The following is a 19965-nucleotide window of genomic DNA, read 5'->3' as shown; positions in this document are numbered from 1 at the left end:
CCCCACCACCACCTGTCACACTGGCCCCCCACCTGTCACACTGCTCCCCCACCTGTCACACTGGCCCCCCACCATCACCTGTAACACTTGCCCCCCACCTGTCACACTGGCCCCCCACCACCACCTGTCACACTGCTCCCCCACCACCACCTGTCACACTGGCCCCCCACCACCACCTGTTACACTGTTCCCCCACCCCACCTGTCACACTGGCCCCCCACCTGTCACACTGGCCCCCCACCACCACCTGTCACACTGCTCCCCCACCACCACCTGTCACACTGCCCCCCCACCTGTCACACTGGCCCCCCACCACCACCTGTTACACTGTTCCCCCACCCCACCTGTCACACTGGCCCCCCACCTGTCACACTGGCTCCCCACCCCCACCTGTCACACTGGACCCCCACCACCACCTGTCACACTGGTCCCCCACCTGTCACACTGGCCCCCCACCTGTCACACTGGCCCCCCACCACCACCTGTCACACTGGCCCCCCACCTGTCACACTGCTCCCCCACCTGTCACACTGGCCGTCACCACCACCTGTCACACTGGCCCCCCACCTGTCACACTGGCCCCCCACCTGTCACACTGGCCCCCCACCTGTCACACTGCTCCCCCACCACCACCTGTCACACTTACTCCCCCACCTGTCACACTTGTCCCCCACCTGTCACACTGCTCCCACACCCCCACCTGTCACACTGGTCCCCCACCTGTCACACTGACCCCCCACCTGTCACACTGGCCCCCCACTACCACCTGTTACACCGGCCCACCACCTGTCACACTGCTCCCCCACCCCCCCTGTCACACTGGCCCCCCACCACCACCTGTTACACTGGTCCCCCACCTGTCACACTGGCCCCCCACCTCTACCAGTCACACTGGCCCCCACCACCACCTGTCACACTGGTCCCCCACCACCACCTGTCACACTGGTCCCTCACCACCACTTGTCACACTGGTCCCCCACCTGTCACACTGGCTGCCCACCGCCACCTGTTACACTGGCCCCCCACCTGTCACACTGACCCCTCACCTGTCACACTGGCCCCCCACCTCCACCTGTCACTCTGGCCTCCCACCTGTCACACTGGCCCCCCACCTGTCACACTGCTCCCCACCACCACCTGTCACACTGGTCCCCCACCACTACCAGTCATACTGGTCCCCCACCACCACCTGTCACACTGGTCAACCACCTGTCACACTGGCCCCCCACCTCCACCTGTCACACTGGTCACCCACCACCACCTGTCACAATGGTCCCCCACCTGTCACACTGGCCCCCCACCACCACCTGTTACACTGGCCCCCCACCTGTCACACTGGCCCCCCACCTGTCACACTGGCCCCCCACCACCACCTGTCACACTGCTCCCCCACCACCACCTGTCAAACTGGCCCCTCACTTGTCAAACAGGCTCACCCCACCCCCACATGTCACACTTGACTCCCACCACCACCTGTCACACTGGTCCCCCATCTGTCACACTGGCCCCCCACCTGTCACACTGGCCCCTAACCACCACCTGTCACACTGGCATCCCACCTGTCACACTGCTCCCCCACCTGTCACACTGGCCCCCCACCTGTCACACTGACCCCCCACCACCACCTGTCACACTGGCCCCACACCTGTCACACTGGCCCCACATCTGTCACACTGGCCCCGCACCTGTCACACTGCTCCCCCCCACCACCTGTCACACTGGCCCCCCCACCTGTCACACTGGTCCCCCACCTGTCACACTGCTACCACACCCCCACCTGTCACACTGGTCCCCCACCTGCCACACTGACCCCCCACCTGTCACACTGGCCCCCCACCACCACCTGTCACACTGGTCCCCCACCACCAGATGTCACACTGGTCCCCCACCACAACCTGTTACACTGGCCCCCCACCTGTCACACTGGCCCCCCACCACCTGTCACACTGCTCCCCCACCACCACCTGTCACACTGGCCCCTCACCTGTCACACTGGCTCCCCACCCCCACCTGTCACACTGGACCCACATCACCACCTGTCACACTGGTCCCCCACCTGTCACACTGGCCCCCCACCTGTCACACTGGCCCCCCACCACCACCTGTCACACTGGCCCCCCACCACCACCTGTCACACTGGTCCCCCACCTGTCACACTGGCCCCCCACCACCACCTTTTACACTGGCCCCCCACCTGTCACAATGCCCCCCCACCTGTCACACTGCTCCCCACCCCCAATTGTCACAATGCTCCCCCACCACCACCTTTCACACTGGTCCCCCACCTGTCACACTGGCCCCCCACCTGTCACACTGGCCCCCCACTACCACCTGTTACACTGGCCCCCCACCTGTCACACTGCTCCCCCATCTCAACCTGTCACACTGGCCTCTCACCACCACCTGTCACACTGGACCCCCACCACCACCTGTTACACTGGTCCCCCACCTGTCACAATGGCCCCCCACCTGTCACACTGCTCCCCACCCCCACCTTTCACACTGCTCCCCCACCACCACCTTTCACACTTGTCCCCCACCTGTCACACTGGTCCCCCACCTGTCACACTGGCCCCACACCACCACCTGTTACACTGGCCCCCCCACCTGTCACACTGACCCCCCACCTGTCACACTGACCCCCAACCTGTCACACTGACCCCCCACTACCACCTGTTACACTGGCCCCCACCTGTCACACTGCTCAACCACCCCCACATGTCACAATGGCCCCCCACCACCACCACCTGTTACACTGGTCCCCCACCTGTCACACTGGTCCCCCACCTCTCACACTGGCCCCCCACCTCCACCTGTCACACTGGCCCCTCACCACCACCTGTCACACTGGTCCCCCACCACCACCTTTCACACTTGTCCCCCACCTGTCACACTGGTCCCCCACCTGTCACACTGGCCCCACACCACCACCTGTTACACTGGCCCCCCCACCTATCACCCTGACCCCCCACCTGTCACACTGGCCCCCCACCTGTCACACTGACCCCCCACCTGTCACACTGACCCCCACTACCACCTGTTACACTGGCCTCCCACCTGTCACACTGCTCCCCCACCCCCACATGTCACACTGGCCCACCCCACCACCTGTTACACTGGTCCCCCTCCTGTCACACTGGCCCCCCACCTCCACCTGTCACACTGGCCCCTCACCACCACCTGTCACACTGATCCCCCACCACCACCTTTCACACTGGTCCCCCACCTGTCACACTGGTCCCCGACCTGTTACACTGGCCCCCCCCCACCACCTGTTACATTGGCTCCCCCACCTGTCACACTGACCCCCCACCTGTCATACTGGCCCCCCACTACCACCTGTTACACTGGCCCACCACCTGTCACACTGCTCCCCCACCACCACCTGTTACACTAGCCCCCCACCACCACCTGTCACACTGGTCCCCCACCTGTCACACTGGCCCCCCACCTGTCACACTGACCCCCCACCTGTCACACTGGTCCCCCACTACCACCTGTTACACTGGCCCCCACATGTCACACTGCTCCCCCACTCCCACAAGTCACACTGGCCCCCCACCACCACCTGTCACACTGGTCCCCCACCTCTCACACTGGCCCCCCACCTCTCACTCTGGCCCCTCACCACCACCTGTCACACTGGTCCCCCACCACCACCTTTCACACTGGTCCCCCACCTGTCGCACTGGTCCCCCACCTGTCGCACTGGCCCCCCACCTGTCGCACTGGCCCCCCACCTGTCACACTGACCCCCCACCTGTCACACTGGCCCCCCACTACCACCTGTTACACTGCCCCCCCACCTGTCACACCGCTCCCCACCCCCGCCTGTCACACTGGACACCCACCACCACCTGTTACACTGGTCCCCCACCTGTCACAATGGCCCCCCACCTGTCACACTGCTCCCCACCCCCACCTGTCACACTGCTCCCCCACCACCACCTTTTACACTGGTCCCCCACCTGTCACACTGGCCCCCACCTGTCACACTGGCCCCCCACCTGTCACACTGCTCCCCCACCCCCACATGTCACACTGCCCCCCACCACCTGTTACACTGGTCCCCCACCACCACCTTTCACACTGGTCCCCCACCTGTCACACTGGTCCCCCACCTGTCGCACTGGCCCCCCACCTGTCGCACTGGCCCCCCACCTGTCACACTGGCCCCCCACCTGTCATACTGGCCCCCCACCTGTCACACTGGCCCCCCACTACCACCTGTTACACTGGCCCCCCCCCTGTCACACTGCTCCCCACCCCCACCTGTCACACTGGACCCCCACCACCACCTGTTACACTGGTCCCCCACCTGTCACAATGGCCCCCCACCTGTCACACTGCTCCCCACCCCCACCTGTCACACTGCTCCCCCACCACCACCTTTCACAGTGGTCCCCCACCTGTCACACTGGCCCCCCACCTGTCACACTGGCCCCCCACCTGTCACACTGCTCCCCCACCCCCACATGTCACACTGCCCCCCACCACCTGTTACACTGGTCCCCCACCTGTCACACTGGCCCCCCACCTCCACCTGTCACACTGGCCTCTCACCACCACCTGTCACACTGGTCCTTCACCACCACCTGTCACACTGGTCCCCCACCTGTCACACTGGTCCCCCACCTGTCACACTGACCCCCCCACCTGTCACACTGACCCCCCACTACCACCTGTTACACTGGCCCCCCACCTGTCACACTGGCCCCCCACCATCACCTGTCACACTGGTCCCCCACCTGTCACACTGGCCCCCCACCTGTCACACTGGCCCCCCACTACCACCTGTTTCACTGGCCCCCCACCTGTCACACTGCTCCCCCACCCCCACATGTCACACTGGCCCCCACCACCACCTGTTACACTGGTCCCCCACCTGTCACACTGGTCCCCCACCTTTTACACTGGTCCCCCACCTCTCACACTGGCCAACCACCTCCACCTGTCACACTGGCCCCTCACCACCACCTGTCACACTGATCCCCCACCACCACCTTTCACACTGGTCCCCCACCTGTCACACTGGTCCCCCACCTGTCACACTGGTCCACCACCACCACCTGTTACACTGGCTCCCCCACCTGTCACACTGACCCCCCACCTGTCACACTGGCCCCCCACTACCACCTGTTACACTGGCCCCCCACCTGTCACACTGCTCCCCCACCACCACCTGTTACACTGGTCCCCCACCTGTCACAATGGCCCCCCACCTGTCACACTGGCCCCCCACCACCACCTTTTACACTGGCCCCCACCTGTCACACTGCTCCCTCACCCCCACATGTGACACTGGCCCCCCACCATTACCTGTCAGACTGGCCCCCACCTGTCACACTGGTCCCCCACCTCTCACACTGGCCCCCCACCTCTCACACTGGCCCCTCACCACCACCTGTCACACTGGTCCCCCACCTCCACCACCACCTGTCACACTGGTCCCCCACCTGTCACACTGGCCCCCCACCTGTCACACTACCCCCCACCTGTCACACTGGCCCCCCACCTGTCACACTACTCCCCTACCCACATCTGTCATACTGGCCCCCCACCACTACCTGTTACACTGGTCCCCCACCTGTCACACTGGCCCCCCAGCTGTCACACTGCTCCCCCACCCCCACCTGTCACACTGGCTCCCCACCACCACCTGTCACACTGCTCCCCCACCTGTCACACTGGTCCCCCACCTGTCACACTGGCCCCCTACCACCACCTGTCACACTGGTCCCCCACCTGTCACACTGGCCCCCCACCTGTCACACTGGCCCCCCCACTACCACCTGTTACACTGCCCCCCCACCTGTCACACTGCTCCCCCACCCCCACATGTCACACTGGCCCCCCACCACCACCTGTTACACTGGTCCCCCACCTCTCACACTGGCCCCCCACCTCTCACACTGGCCCCTCACCACCACCTTATACACTGTTCCCCCACCACCACCTTTCACACTGGTCCCCCACCTGTCACACTGACCCCCCACCTTTCACACTGGCCCTCCACTACCACCTGTTATACTGGCCCCCCACCTGTCACACTGGCCCCCCACCTGTCACACTGCTCCCCCACCCCCACCTGTCACACTGGCCCCCCACCACCACCAGTTACACTGCTCCCCCACCTGTCACACTGGTCCCCCACCTGTCACACTGGTCCCCCACCTGTCACACTGGCCCCCTACCACCACCTGTCACACTGACCCCCCACCTGTCACACTGGCCCCCTACTACCACCTGTTACACTGGCCCCCCACCTGTCACACTGCTCCCCCACCTGTCACACTGCTCCCCACCACCACCTGTCACACTGGTCCCCCACCTGTCACACTGGTCCCCTACCACCACCTGTCACACTGAACCCCACCTGTCACACTGGCCCCCCACTACCACCTTTTACACTGGCCCCCCACCTGTCACACTGGCCCCCCACCTGTGACACTGCTCCCCCATCACCACCTGTCACACTGGCCCCCCACCACCACCTGTTACACTTGCCCCCCACCTGTGACACTGGCCCCCCACCTGTGACACTTCTCCCCCACCACCACCTGTCACACTGGCCCCCCCACCACCACCTGTTACACTGGCCCCCCACCTGTCACACTGCTCCCCCACCTGTCACACTAGCCCCCACCACCACCTGTTACACTGGCCCCCCACCTGTTACACTGGCCCCCCACCTGTCACACTGGTCCCCCACCTGTCACACTGGCCTCCAGCTGTCACACTGGCCCCTGTTAGCGAAATTTGGCTGCATACAGAGCACACAGCCAAATCTCCTGTTTCTAATCATAATAACAATTTTGTCTAATGAAATAAATGCATCTCACCTTTTGATCGTATCCATCCTCTGGTGTGTGCCCCATCCAACCAACTAGACAAATAATCACATCCTCCTGCTTCTGGTTCCAAAAACACACTGTAGCCAGCCTGTCTCAGCTGTCTGCGTGAGCCACTTTATTAGCATATCAATAGGAGGTCCCACAGCTCTTGGGTTCAGCCTCCAACAGCCAAACACCTCTTACAAAGCTTGTGACCTCACAGGATATGACCTCACAGGATGTAAGTGACCATATAAGGATTTAACAACAGAACACAAAACAACCAATTACTACAGGACATGATACAATATACTAAATGACGATGACTAAAGTTCCTTGTGCATGGGAGATTATCTGCAGGTGTACGTCATGGCACCCCAAACATGTTGATCAGGCATACCAGGGGTGACAAGAGCAAAACACCTCTAAACCGATAATGTCTTTGCAGAGTGAACGCATCCCCACCAGACGATCGTTCTGTGCATTGCACAGGGGCCCTTTTGCTGGCGGACATGCCCTCTCTCCGCAAACACCTCTCTCCAAACACCAGGAAGTTTTCCACTACCTAACAGGTCTCAGCCAGCGTCGATCTGCCCCAGTCAGCTCTTTAGAGCGGGCTGTGGTTGAACACACACTGGGAGACTTATGACAACACATTAATATAAAATTTTCCACAACACCCCCCACCACCACCTGTTACACTGTTCCCCCACCTGTCACACTGGCCCCCCACCACCACCTGTTACACTGGTCCCCCACCTGTCACACTGGTCCCCTACCACCACCTGTCACACTGAACCCCACCTGTCACACTGGCCCCCCACTACCACCTTTTACACTGGCCCCCCACCTGTCACACTGGCCCCCCACCTGTGACACTGCTCCCCCACCACCACCTGTCACACTGGCCCCCCACCACCACCTGTTACACTGGCCCCCCACCTGTGACACTGGCCCCCCACCTGTGACACTTCTCCCCCACCACCACCTGTCACACTGGCCCCCCCACCACCACCTGTTACACTGGCCCCCCACCTGTCACACTGCTCCCCCACCTGTCACACTAGCCCCCCACCACCACCTGTTTCACTGGCCCCCCACCTGTTTCACTGCCCCCCCCCACCTGTCACACTGGTCCCCCACCTGTCACACTGGCCCCCACCTGTCACACTGGCCCCTGTTAGCGAAATTTGGCTGCACACAGAGCACACAGCCAAATCTCCTGTTTCTAATCATAATAACAATTTCGTCTAATGAAATAAATGCATCTCACCTTTTGATCGTATCCATCCTCTGGTGTGTGCCCCATCCAACCAACTAGACAAATAATCACATCCTCCTGCTTCTGGTTCCAAAAACACACTGTAGCCAGCCTGTCTCAGCTGTCTGCGTGAGCCACTTTATTAGCATATCAATAGGAGGTCCCACAGCTCTAGGGTTCAGCCTCCAACAGCCAAACACCTCTTACAAAGCTTGTGACCTCACAGGATATTGTTGTGGAAAATTTTATATTAATGTGTTGTCATAAATCTCCCAGTGTGTGTTCAACCACAGCCCGTTCTAAAGAACTGGCTGGGGCAGATCGACACTGGCTGAGACCTGTTAGGTAATGGAAAACGTCCTGGTGTTTGGAGGGAGGTGTTTGCGGAGAGAGGACATGTCCGCCAGCAAAAGGGCCCCTGTGCAATGCACAGAACGATCGTCTGGTGGGGATGCGTTCACTCTGCAAAGACATTATCGGTTTAGAGGTGTTTTGCTCTTGTCACCCCTGGTATGCCTGATCAACATGTTTGGGGTGCCATGACCTACACCTGCAGATAATCTCTCATCCATGCACGAGGAACTTTAGTCATCGTCATTTAATATATTGTATCATGTCCTGTAGTAATTGGTTGTTTTGTGTTCTGCTGTTAAATCCTTATATGGTCACTCACATCCTGTGAGGTCACAAGCTTTGTAAGAGGTGTTTGGCTGTTGGAGGCGGAACCCTCGAGCTTTTGGGACCTCCTATTGATATGCTAATAAAGTGGCTCACGCAGACAGCTAAGGGAGGCTGGCAAGCAGTGGGTTTTTGGAACCTGAAGGAGGAGGATGTGATTATTTGTGAGCATGAGACACACACACACACACCAGAGGATGGATACGATCAAAAGGTGAGATGCATTGGTATTATATCATTAGACGAAATTGCTATTATGATTAGAAACAGGAGATTTGGCTGTGTGCTTTGCGTACAACCAAATTTCGCTAACAGCATGGCGAGCCAGGTAGGAGTGAACAGAACCTCCTTCAGAATCGGATCATTAAGATGTGCTGGGGAGGGTCTGCTTCGCAAAAAGAACAAATTTTTCGTCTTTTGAAATAATGCTGGAAGTTTGATCGTATGTCTGGTGTGTGCCTGTGTGTGTGTGTGTGTGTGTGCCTGCTTGTGTGTGTGTGTGATTTGTATTTCGAATCTTTGTGTAAGGAGACTGTGCCTGTGTGTGTGTGTGATGCTGTGTAATAATGCATATGAGAAATATAAATGTATGAATTGATATTATTTGCAGCCTACAATGTGTGTGTGTGTGTGTGTGGCTGAGTAGTTTTGTAAGTAGCTGAACCTGTTTGTAAAGATGAGTTTAGTGAAGGGGCAGGCATTGTTGTTTTTGTATTGAAAGGGGCTACGCCCTGGGGGAAGGGAACTATAATGTACTGAACAGACATGCAGGCATTCACTGTCTGTATCTCTCAGTGTCTCGTTCCTGTGAAAGATGATGTGAACTGAGTTTGAGGGTATGTTACAGCCGTGTAATTGTGGGTTATGTGCCTTGGTTGTTTCGTTGGATAGCATGTGTTCTGAAGTTGTGCTTTTTGTAACTTTAACACTTTTAAATGTTTGTCTAAGCGTTCATTTAGTATCTCAAATGTGTAAGTTTTTTGGGAGACATTTTTGGTTTTGGCAGGAAAATGGTTTTTGTCTGCTACTTCCTTTTGCTCTCTTGTTGTTGTCTACCATGTGACTACGGTCGGCCATTTTCTTTTCCTTTGTGTGTGAACTTTGAAATGTTTATCCATCTTGGTCAGTTTTGGCGGGAAAATGCGCCATTTTGTTTGGGTCTGGCCTTTGTTGTGGTCACCATGTGCATCGGCGGCCATTTTGAAGACCTGTGAGCCTCCTATAGGGGAAGCTGCTACATTGTGTATTCCTTTGTGTGTGCAAAGCCATGTGCTTTAAACTACAATCTGGCTTCTAGGCACCATTTTGTGAATTCTATTTTTTTACTGTTTACATACTTTTCAAGGAAACTATTGCGTTTTCTGTATTGAATATTGGTTTTAAGTTGAAATGCCTGTCGCATATCCAAGTGCCCATGCATTGTTGGGATATCACAATAGGAGCTGTTTACACCCTGTGGGGGTCTCAGGTTTCTAGGTAATAACATGGGGGGAGTTCTAACTTTGAGTCTAAAATTGTGTTGTATTTGCGACAAGAGTGTATTGTTTAAGACGTTTTATGTAACTTTATGTCTTATCATTTGTTAATGTCAGCCATTTTCTGTAGTCCGGGTTTCATTCACCCTTTTGCCGTGGAGCGATTTTCGATTGCTGCAACTGCCTTTTTGTTTATGCTGATTTTAGTCTCCAGCGAAATATCTCTGGTTTTGTACTGAATTCCATTTCCAGTAGAATCATTTAGGTTTTTATTCCAGTTGTTTTAAAGAAGTTTATGTTTCTAGTGAAGATTTCTAATGTCTTGATAGAAAAAAATATGAAGCTATTTGAGGCTTCCCCTCCCCCTCCCTCTTCCTACTCAGGTGTGCAACAGGAAGTTGGTGGGAGGGGCTTGGGGTCTTTTGACTTGTGTTTGGAAGGACGAAATCATTTTTATTTTTAAATTATATTAAGGTTTATACTGTAATACAGTTTTGGGTAGAGAGCAAACAGGAGGCATCCATGTTATTGTTGTAATATCTGGGTACAGATAGAAGCCATAAGTTTGTTTTTGTTTTGAATAGCGGAGGATTTCATGGTATTTTTGTAGTTGTCGGACAAACACGTTTAGAGGGCTGTATATTGTGAGACTGGTCGGGCCGTGTATAATAGTCGGAATTCCAGTTCGCGATTGTATTAGCATAAACGTGAGGAGTAGTACGCTAACAGCCCCGCTCAGGCCGTGTATAATAATCGGAATGCGGGGGCCGATTATGGTGATAAAGGCGCAAACCATAATCGCTCCAAAAATAAAGCGCAGGGTTCTCTGGACGCAGAGTTCGCCAAAAAAAGCGATTTGAATCGTCATGGGCAATAGGTCGTCCATGCACCCCAGTCAGACAGCTACATAATACATGAAATCTGAGTTCTGAGGAAAAGGCCATTAAACCCCAGAAAGATTGACATAGGTGGTCCAAGGATACTATTTTGGGTATCCCTCTGGAGTTGATGTTGCGCGACTGTGGCTTCAGAAATCTGTAATGTTGAGTGAGTTGAGGGATGTGTAGTACACATTTGTGTGATTAAAAATACACAGGCCTGTTTTTGAACTTTGTGTGGCTGGTCCATGCAAAGATTTTGAAATGCTCTCGTGCCTTTCAAATTGTATTCTTTTTCTATCGCTAAAAGAATGAAGACAGCATTCCATCTGGTCGTATTTATTTTTCATTTTTTGTTTTTGGGAACTATGAAATATCTCCCCCACATTTGTATCTAAATGTTTGTCTTTGTTTCATTGTTTGTATGTGGTAACAAGATGTTTGAACCTACCGTGACAGCCCTCTTGCGTGTCGCGGCTGTTGTATTTTAGGGAAAAAAAAAAAAACGTACAGAGGGTTTAGTTATTATCGGTTTTGTGGAATGTCAGTGACAATTTACCAATGTACACGAATATTGTATTGTTTACCATTCTTTGAAGGATAGAGTAATAACTTTTGTTTATAAGTATCTTTTCAGGTCCAAAGAGTTTCTGGAAGTGTGTGTACAGGTGTATAAGAAGGTAAAAGTATCATAGGCTATTTCACTGTTTTATTCTGCACCATCCTAAACCCTGCATGTCTTCCTCCAGCTTGTAAGGAGGAGGGAAGAAAAGGGGGGATGAGAGTGGTGAGAATAACACATTTTCAAACCAACAATACTGACCGCTCTAATTCTAACCAAGTTTGTGCCAAGACTGTCTGTCTTTCTTTGATGGAATTTGAATCAGCAAGCAGCAGTCTGGTGAAAGAGGCTCCCGTCCCAGATGCTAAGAACCTTTTTGTCACTGGTTCCAGGTATTACACCCCGGATGGTAAGCCACACACAGGTTATGCAGTGACCACAGTCCCGATGTCTGGGTTATTGTCATATGAGGTTTGTTTGAAGGTCAACCAAAAACAGAATTGTACTTTCCTCATTAGCTGTCACCTACATTCTCAGCTGATGGGGTGGGTGCAATCACTGTAACATGAACTTCAAAAGGTCCACCACAGGGTTCACGAGTCCATCCTGGACCCTGACACAATAACCAGTTTACATTCTTTCCAACCAGGTGACTGGGTCATTATAAAGAAGCTTGAGGGATGAGACCACGCCAGCCACTGCAAGAAGCTGATCAACCACAAAAGAGTAGAGGAGTATCTTTGTTCATTTATATTTTTTTGTTTAATAAATTTTGGCAAGGGTAACGATGGAAAGCATCCCAACTAGCTAAGAAAGAGAACAGGACACATGGTCGGGTATTAGTGCCCCAGCGATGACGGCGGTACATGCTATATGTGATGTTCATATTGGTGTGAGGAGTTTTGACAAACTAGTAAAATCCAAACAGACACCTGTCAAAAGAACTTAACAACAAAACATTTCTAGAGGGTAAAATTAGTTATAATTTTAACAATAGCTCTGGTTCTTGCCAGCTTTGGTATCGGGATAACGAGGTAGCCCACAAGTGTGCTACAACTGAAGTTTGGTATTAATCTGGATCTACAGCTTTATAAGGTAATCTCCCGTAAGGCAAGAGGTTCATGTGTGCTGATGAAACTCGTCCCAGCATCTTATGTCGTGGCCGATCGTGAGGATCTGATGGCACGAGAGAAGGTAAGAATGGCAGGGACAGCTGGAAGGGAATTGCTTATACACGGTGGGGGCTTGAGCTTATGAAACGCTTGAACAATTTCTCATCCATTGAGGATGGGATGTTTCATGTAACGGTTGAAGCTACAAGGAAGTTCCTACATTCCAAGGGGGTTTCTGGGAATTCATAAGTAAAGATTGTTATATCTGGATCGGGGATAGTAGTGACAAAGTTCAGGCCCATATGGATAAGGTTTAGATCCCTGCAAGGCAAAGCCAGAGCTATAGATAGTGAAGGTTGGAATCCTTTTTAAGGGGTTGGGAATCGTTGGAGATTTAATTTTTATCTTGCAGCGGATCATAGTGAAGGAAGTAGGGGTATACATACTCATGTTGTTTTTGTTTCTATTCCTTCTATATGCCATGATGAGGTGCTCCTGTTGCCTGATTGGACGCGTGACCAGAGCCTGAGCAGATGACCACATCTTCCCTGAGATGCCCCGAAGCCCGACCCACGTACAAGACACAGAGGATCCCAGACCGACCGGCGACTACTACAGCTCACCATGTCATCTCCAACAGAGTCTACATGTCAAGCCGTGTTTTACTTTTTATGGACTAAGAAGAAGATCAGGATTCATCGAGGGACACATGGGATCATATGACAAGAGGAGGGAACTGTTGTGGAAAATTTTATATTAATGTGTTGTCATAAATCTCCCAGTGTGTGTTTAACCACAGCCCGTTCTAAAGAACTGGCTGGGGCAGATCGACACTGGCTGAGACCTGTTAGGTAATGGAAAACTTCCTGGTGTTTGGAGGGAGGTGTTTGCGGAGAGAGGACATGTCCGCCAGCAAAAGGGCCCCTGTGCAATGCACAGAACGATCGTCTGGTGGGGATGCGTTCACTCTGCAAAGACATTATCGGTTTAGAGGTGTTTTGCTCTTGTCACCCCTGGTATGCCTGATCAACATGTTTGGGGTGCCATGACCTACACCTGCAGATAATCTCTCATCCATGCACGAGGAACTTTAGTCATCGTCATTTAGTATATTGTATCATGTCCTGTAGTAATTGGTTGTTTTGTGTTCTGCTGTTAAATCCTTATATGGTCACTCACATCCTGTGAGGTCACAAGCTTTGTAAGAGGTGTTTGGCTGTTGGAGGCGGAACCCTCGAGCTTTTGGGACCTCCTATTGATATGCTAATAAAGTGGCTCACGCAGACAGCTAACGGAGGCTGGCAAGCAGTGGGTTTTTGGAACCTGAAGGAGGAGGATGTGATTATTTGTGAGCATGAGACATACACACACACCAGAGGATGGATACGATCAAAAGGTGAGATGCATTGGTATTATATCATTAGACGAAATTGCTATTATGATTAGAAACAGGAGATTTGGCAGTGTGCTTTGCGTACAACCAAATTTCGCTAACAATATGACCTCACAGGATGTAAGTGACCATATAAGGATTTAACAACAGAACATAAAACAACCAATTACTACAGGACATGATACAATATACTAAATGACGATGACTAAAGTTCCTTGTGCATGGGAGATTATCTGCAGGTGTACGTCATGGCACCCCAAACATGTTGATCAGGCATACCAGGGGTGACAAGAGCAAAACAAAACACCTCTAAACCGATAATGTCTTTGCAGAGTGAACGCATCCCCACCAGACGATCGTTCTGTGCATTGCACAGGGGCCCTTTTGCTGGCGGACATGCCCTCTCTCCGCAAACACCTCTCTCCAAACACCAGGAAGTTTTCCACTACCTAACAGGTCTCAGCCAGCGTCGATCTGCCCCAGTCAGCTCTTTAGAGCGGGCTGTGGTTGAACACACACTGGGAGACTTATGACAACACATTAATATAACATTTTCCACAACACCCCCCACCACCACCTGTTACACTGGTCCCCCACCTGTCACACTGACCCCCCACCACCACCTGTCACACTGGCCCCCCACCTGTCACACTGACCCCCACCTGTCACACTGACCCCCCACCTGTCACACTGACCCCCCATCTGTCACACTGGCCCCCCCACCTGTCACACTGGCCCCCCCACCTGTCACACTGGTCCCCCACCTGTCACACTGGCCCCCACCTGTCACACTGGTCCCCCATCACCACCTGTCAAACTGCCCCGGCCCCCCACCTGTCACATTGGCCCCCCACCTGTCACACTGCCCCCCACCTATAACCCCCCCTACCTGTCACACTCTCCCCCACCTATCACACTTGGATTTGGATGTCTCTTTGCTGGATTTTGTTGTCTCTTTGAATTGGACTGTCTCTTTGCTGGATTGGGCTGTTTTCTTCTTTTTTTTGCTGGATTGGGCTGTCTGAATAAAAAGAAATGTGGCAGTTTTATATTTAGATGTTTTAATATTTTCTACTGTTTTTAAAATGGTAGTTTTACATTTTTTTTTTTTTAGGAGGGGGGCACAAGTAGCTGGTCTTGCCTAGGGTGCAAAATAGTCTAGCACCGGCCCTGCCAAAATCCATACCAGACCCTTATCTGAGCATGCAGCCTGGAGATCAAGATTGGGGAGGGGAGCTGATCAATGGGCTTTTTGGATTCAGATATCGTAAACAATACTGATCGGCTGGGTCTCCAAATTCTGATATGGTGAAATGCTGATCAGCAGGATCTCTGAATTCTGATATGGTAAAATACTGATCAGTGGGTGTGATAGACTCACCCGGGACAGAGGCTTTTGGAGGGGACTGAATGCTAGCCTCTTGCCTCCTGATTATCAGCCCTGAATTTTAAAGGGAACACTACTCTTTGTGAGGTGTATGCCTGGGGACCCTTGGAGTACTGTTATTTTGGATTCAAGTCCATGTCTCCCAAAGACACACAGACTCTGGGAACCCTGTATAGGGTCTATATGCCTTAGAAATAGTGACTGCTTCACACTTTTGGGACTCATAGCAGATGCTGATGTTATCAATAGGGATGAGCCGAACACCCCTCAGTTCGGTTTGCAGCAGAACTTGCGAACATGCAAAAAACCTGTGCGAACATGCGAACATCGTTAAAGTCTATGGGACATGAATGTGAAAAATGAAAAGTGTTCATTTTAAAGGCTTATATGTAAGTTATTGCCAAAAAAAGTGTTTGGGGACCTGGGTCCTGCCCCAGGGGACACGTACCAATGCAAAAAAAAGTTTAAAAAACCTGTAGTTTTGCCAGGTATGGAAACTACCCACGGTCTCTCTATTATCTATGAAAAGAAAGATTTCATGGATAATGGCACAAGAAAAACTGGTGAGTTCCCTAATAGGCACGACTGCCCCGGCCCCCCACCTGTCACATTGGCCCCCCACCTGTCACACTGCCCCCCACCTATAACCCCCCCTACCTGTCACACTCTCCCCCACCTATCACACTTGGATTTGGATGTCTCTTTGCTGGATTTTGCTGTCTCTTTGAATTGGACTGTCTATTTGCTGGATTTAGCTGTCTCTTTGCTGGATTGGGCTGTTTTCTTCTTTTTTTTGCTGGATTGGGCTGTCTGAATAAAAAGAAATGTGGCAGTTTTATATTTAGATGTTTTAATATTTTCTACTGTTTTTAAAATGGTAGTTTTACATTTTTTTTTTTAGGAGGGGGGCACAAGTAGCTGGTCTTGCCTAGGGTGCAAAATAGTCTAGCACCGGCCCTGCCAAAATCCATACCAGACCCTTATCTGAGCATGCAGCCTGGAGATCAAGATTGGGGAGGGGAGCTGATCAATGGGCTTTTTGGATTCAGATATCGTAAACAATACTGATCGGCTGGGTCTCCAAATTCTGATATGGTGAAATGCTGATCAGCAGGATCTCTGAATTCTGATATGGTAAAATACTGATCAGTGGGTGTGATAGACTCACCCGGGACAGAGGCTTTTGGAGGGGACTGAATGCTAGCCTCTTGCCTCCTGATTATCAGCCCTGAATTTTAAAGGGAACACTACTCTTTGTGAGGTGTATGCCTGGGGACCCTTGGAGTACTGTTATTTTGGATTCAAGTCCATGTCTCCCAAAGACACACAGACTCTGGGAACCCTGTATAGGGTCTATATGCCTTAGAAATAGTGACTGCTTCACACTTTTGGGACTCATAGCAGATGCTGATGTTATCAATAGGGATGAGCCGAACACCCCTCAGTTCGATTTGCAGCAGAACTTGCGAACATGCAAAAAACCTGTGCGAACATGCGAACATCGTTAAAGTCTATGGGACATGAATGTGAAAAATGAAAAGTGTTCATTTTAAAGGCTTATATGCAAGTTATTGCCATAAAAAGTGTTTGGGGACCTGGGTCCTGCCCCAGGGGACACGTACCAATGCAAAAAAAAGTTTAAAAAACCTGTAGTTTTGCCAGGTATGGAAACTACCCACGGTCTCTCTATTATCTATGAAAAGAAAGATTTCATGGATAATGGCACAAGAAAAACTGGTGAGTTCCCTAATAGGCACGACTGAGGCATTCACAGCGATATGGGAACCCTGGGCTCAGTATCTCGGAATTTCCCTGATACCTGGCATTGTTAGCATGGTGGGACTCTGATATTGGGGACTTACATTGGGTAGAAAGGCACCTTACCTTACTCTTCTCTCCCTTCTTTTCTCTCTTTTCCTTTTCTCCTCTTTACTTTTTTCTATCCCTTTTTCTTTGCTCTTTCAATAGTTTTACAGACGAGTCCTCATAATACGACTCTGGCTTAGTTATTTCTGTTTAAGACGGGTAACAAAGCCTGGGGAATGCCCAGGAAAAAACCAAAGCCTACTTACCACCAGCTCGCAGACAACCAAATAAACCTGTCTAACAGTATGCATTAAAAACAAGGGGTTTAGTCCGCACGCATTTCCAAACACATGCATCCAGCAAAGCACCAACAACTTTGCAGCCATTGTGCTATTCACTGGGTGTTTGGTGTGCTTCTGTACTTTTAAGAAGGGGTGGGCTCCCCTTCAGTCCACCTGCCCTCATCTATCCATCAGAATGTATGTGCCTCCACTGTGGGGACACTCATATTTTAGTGTTAGGACCACAGATACCAGGGTGGCGTGACGTGGCTCTGTGGCTCACGCATGCGTTTGCAAATGCGTGCGGACTGAGGGTGGTGGAAAGTTTTTTGTTATCACATTTCTGTTTAAGATCCTGAGTTATATCATGATCCAACGATGTTTCAGCTCCAAGCCTACGTTTTTATCTGAGATATCTCCAGAACATGATATCCCAGGAGCCGAGGATTCATTTCCTCGTCTCTAGGAGACCCCCTTGGAAGGGTGCAGGACAAGGGGGGGTCGGGACCTGACTCCTCACCAGACACAGTGTGTTCCCTGAGCGATCTCACCCCCCATGTTGAGGGCATGCGGCCTGGTACGGTTCAGGAGGGGGGCGCTCGCTCGTCCCCACCCCCTTTCCTGACCGGCCGGGCTGCGTGCTCGGATAGGGGCCGGGATTGGATTTTGGGGTGGACCCCACACCGTTTTTTTTGGCGTAGGGGGTTCCAATTAAAATCCATGCTAGACCTAAGGGCCTGAGATGCCCCACGCTCGCCGCAATAGGAAAATTTGTTTTTCCTATCGCAGCGAGCGCGAGATGCAGTACCCTGCCCTTGCGTCGTATCTGGTCCGTCGGACCAGCATACAGACGCATACAGATGAACGGGCTTTCCGTCAGGAACTGAGTCCGGCGGACTAAGATTTGAAGCATGCTTCAAATCTTGGCACGGCAGACTTTTGGGAAAAAAAGTCAGCCGGAGCCTACACACGGTCGGATTGTGCGGCGGATTCTGGTCCACCGGACCAAGTATGCCGGAAAGTCCGCTCGTGTGTACGCGGCATAACTGGCAAATAGCAGCAGCTGGGGGCTGTGGAAGCAAAACCTTCCATTTCCTGAGAGCATTGTAGGAAATCTATAATTACAATGTAAAAATAACTAATCCCATTCCTGAGATGAATATGTAGACTGAAGTCCCAATAATGAAATCTATATGATAACAGAATGATTTATTACCTCTGTAGAAGTGTTGTGGCTCAGCTGCTGTACAGATACTGTAGTTTCATTTCCTCTTCTGAGTGTTGTATGGATGGGAATTGTTTCACATTTTTCTCACCTGCTCCACTGGTATTGACAATGAAATTCCTTTCCACTTTTCTAACATCCAATAACAATAAACATGCCACTGTGTGCTGAGAGCGATCCCTCCTACTCAGTGACACAATACAAGAAGAGAAGTACTCAGGGCCACTTCACACAACAAAAAGTCCAGATGCGTTCTGGATGAATTTCTGTATGTGTATTTTTGATGTGTTATGGTGCGCTTTTCTCTTCCTCTCATTTTTGTTCATCTTAAAGCGGAATTCCACCCACTTTTTAGAGGTGGTCTTAAACGAAAGACCACCCCTTGTTTTTGGATATAAATTTTTTTTTTCTTTAGTACTTTTTTGAAGTACAGCCTGTACTTCCGTTCCATCTGGGCAGCGGCGCAGGACGTCATGTCCCCCCCGCTGTCTTCTGGGGACCTGTGTGTGTCCTATCCCAGAAGCCAAGCTGGCCATGCACAAGGCGGCATATAAGGTGTTCCTACGCTAGTATTAGGTCCCTGCTTGCATTGCCCATGCTAATCTATCCCACAGTGACGGCTGTTTCCAGGGTTGTGGCTAGGGATGAGCTTCGAGTTCGAGTCAAACTCATGTTCGACTCGAACATTGGCTGTTCGCAAGTTCGCCGAACAGCAAACAATTTGGGGTGTTCGCGGCAAATTCGAATGCCGCGGAAAACCCTTTAAAAGTCTATGGGAGAAATCAAAAGTGCTAATTTTAAAGGCTTATATGCAAGTTATTGTCATAAAAAGTGTTTGGGGACCCGGGTCCTGCCCCAGGGGACATGGATCAATGCAAAAAAAAGTTTTAAAAACTGCCGTTTTTTCAGGAGTAGTGATTTTAATAATGCTTAAAGTCAAACAATAAAAGTGTAATATCCCTTTAAATTTCGTAGCTGGGGGGTGTCTATAGTATGCCTGTAAAGGGGCGCATGTTTCCCGTGTTTAGAACAGTCTGACAGCAAAATGACATTTCGAAGGAAAAAACCCATTTA

This window comes from Aquarana catesbeiana, linkage group LG06 (assembly GCF_042186555.1).
Source record: "Aquarana catesbeiana isolate 2022-GZ linkage group LG06, ASM4218655v1, whole genome shotgun sequence".
Lineage (NCBI taxonomy): Eukaryota > Metazoa > Chordata > Amphibia > Anura > Ranidae > Aquarana > Aquarana catesbeiana.
This window is presented reverse-complemented; position numbering follows the sequence as displayed.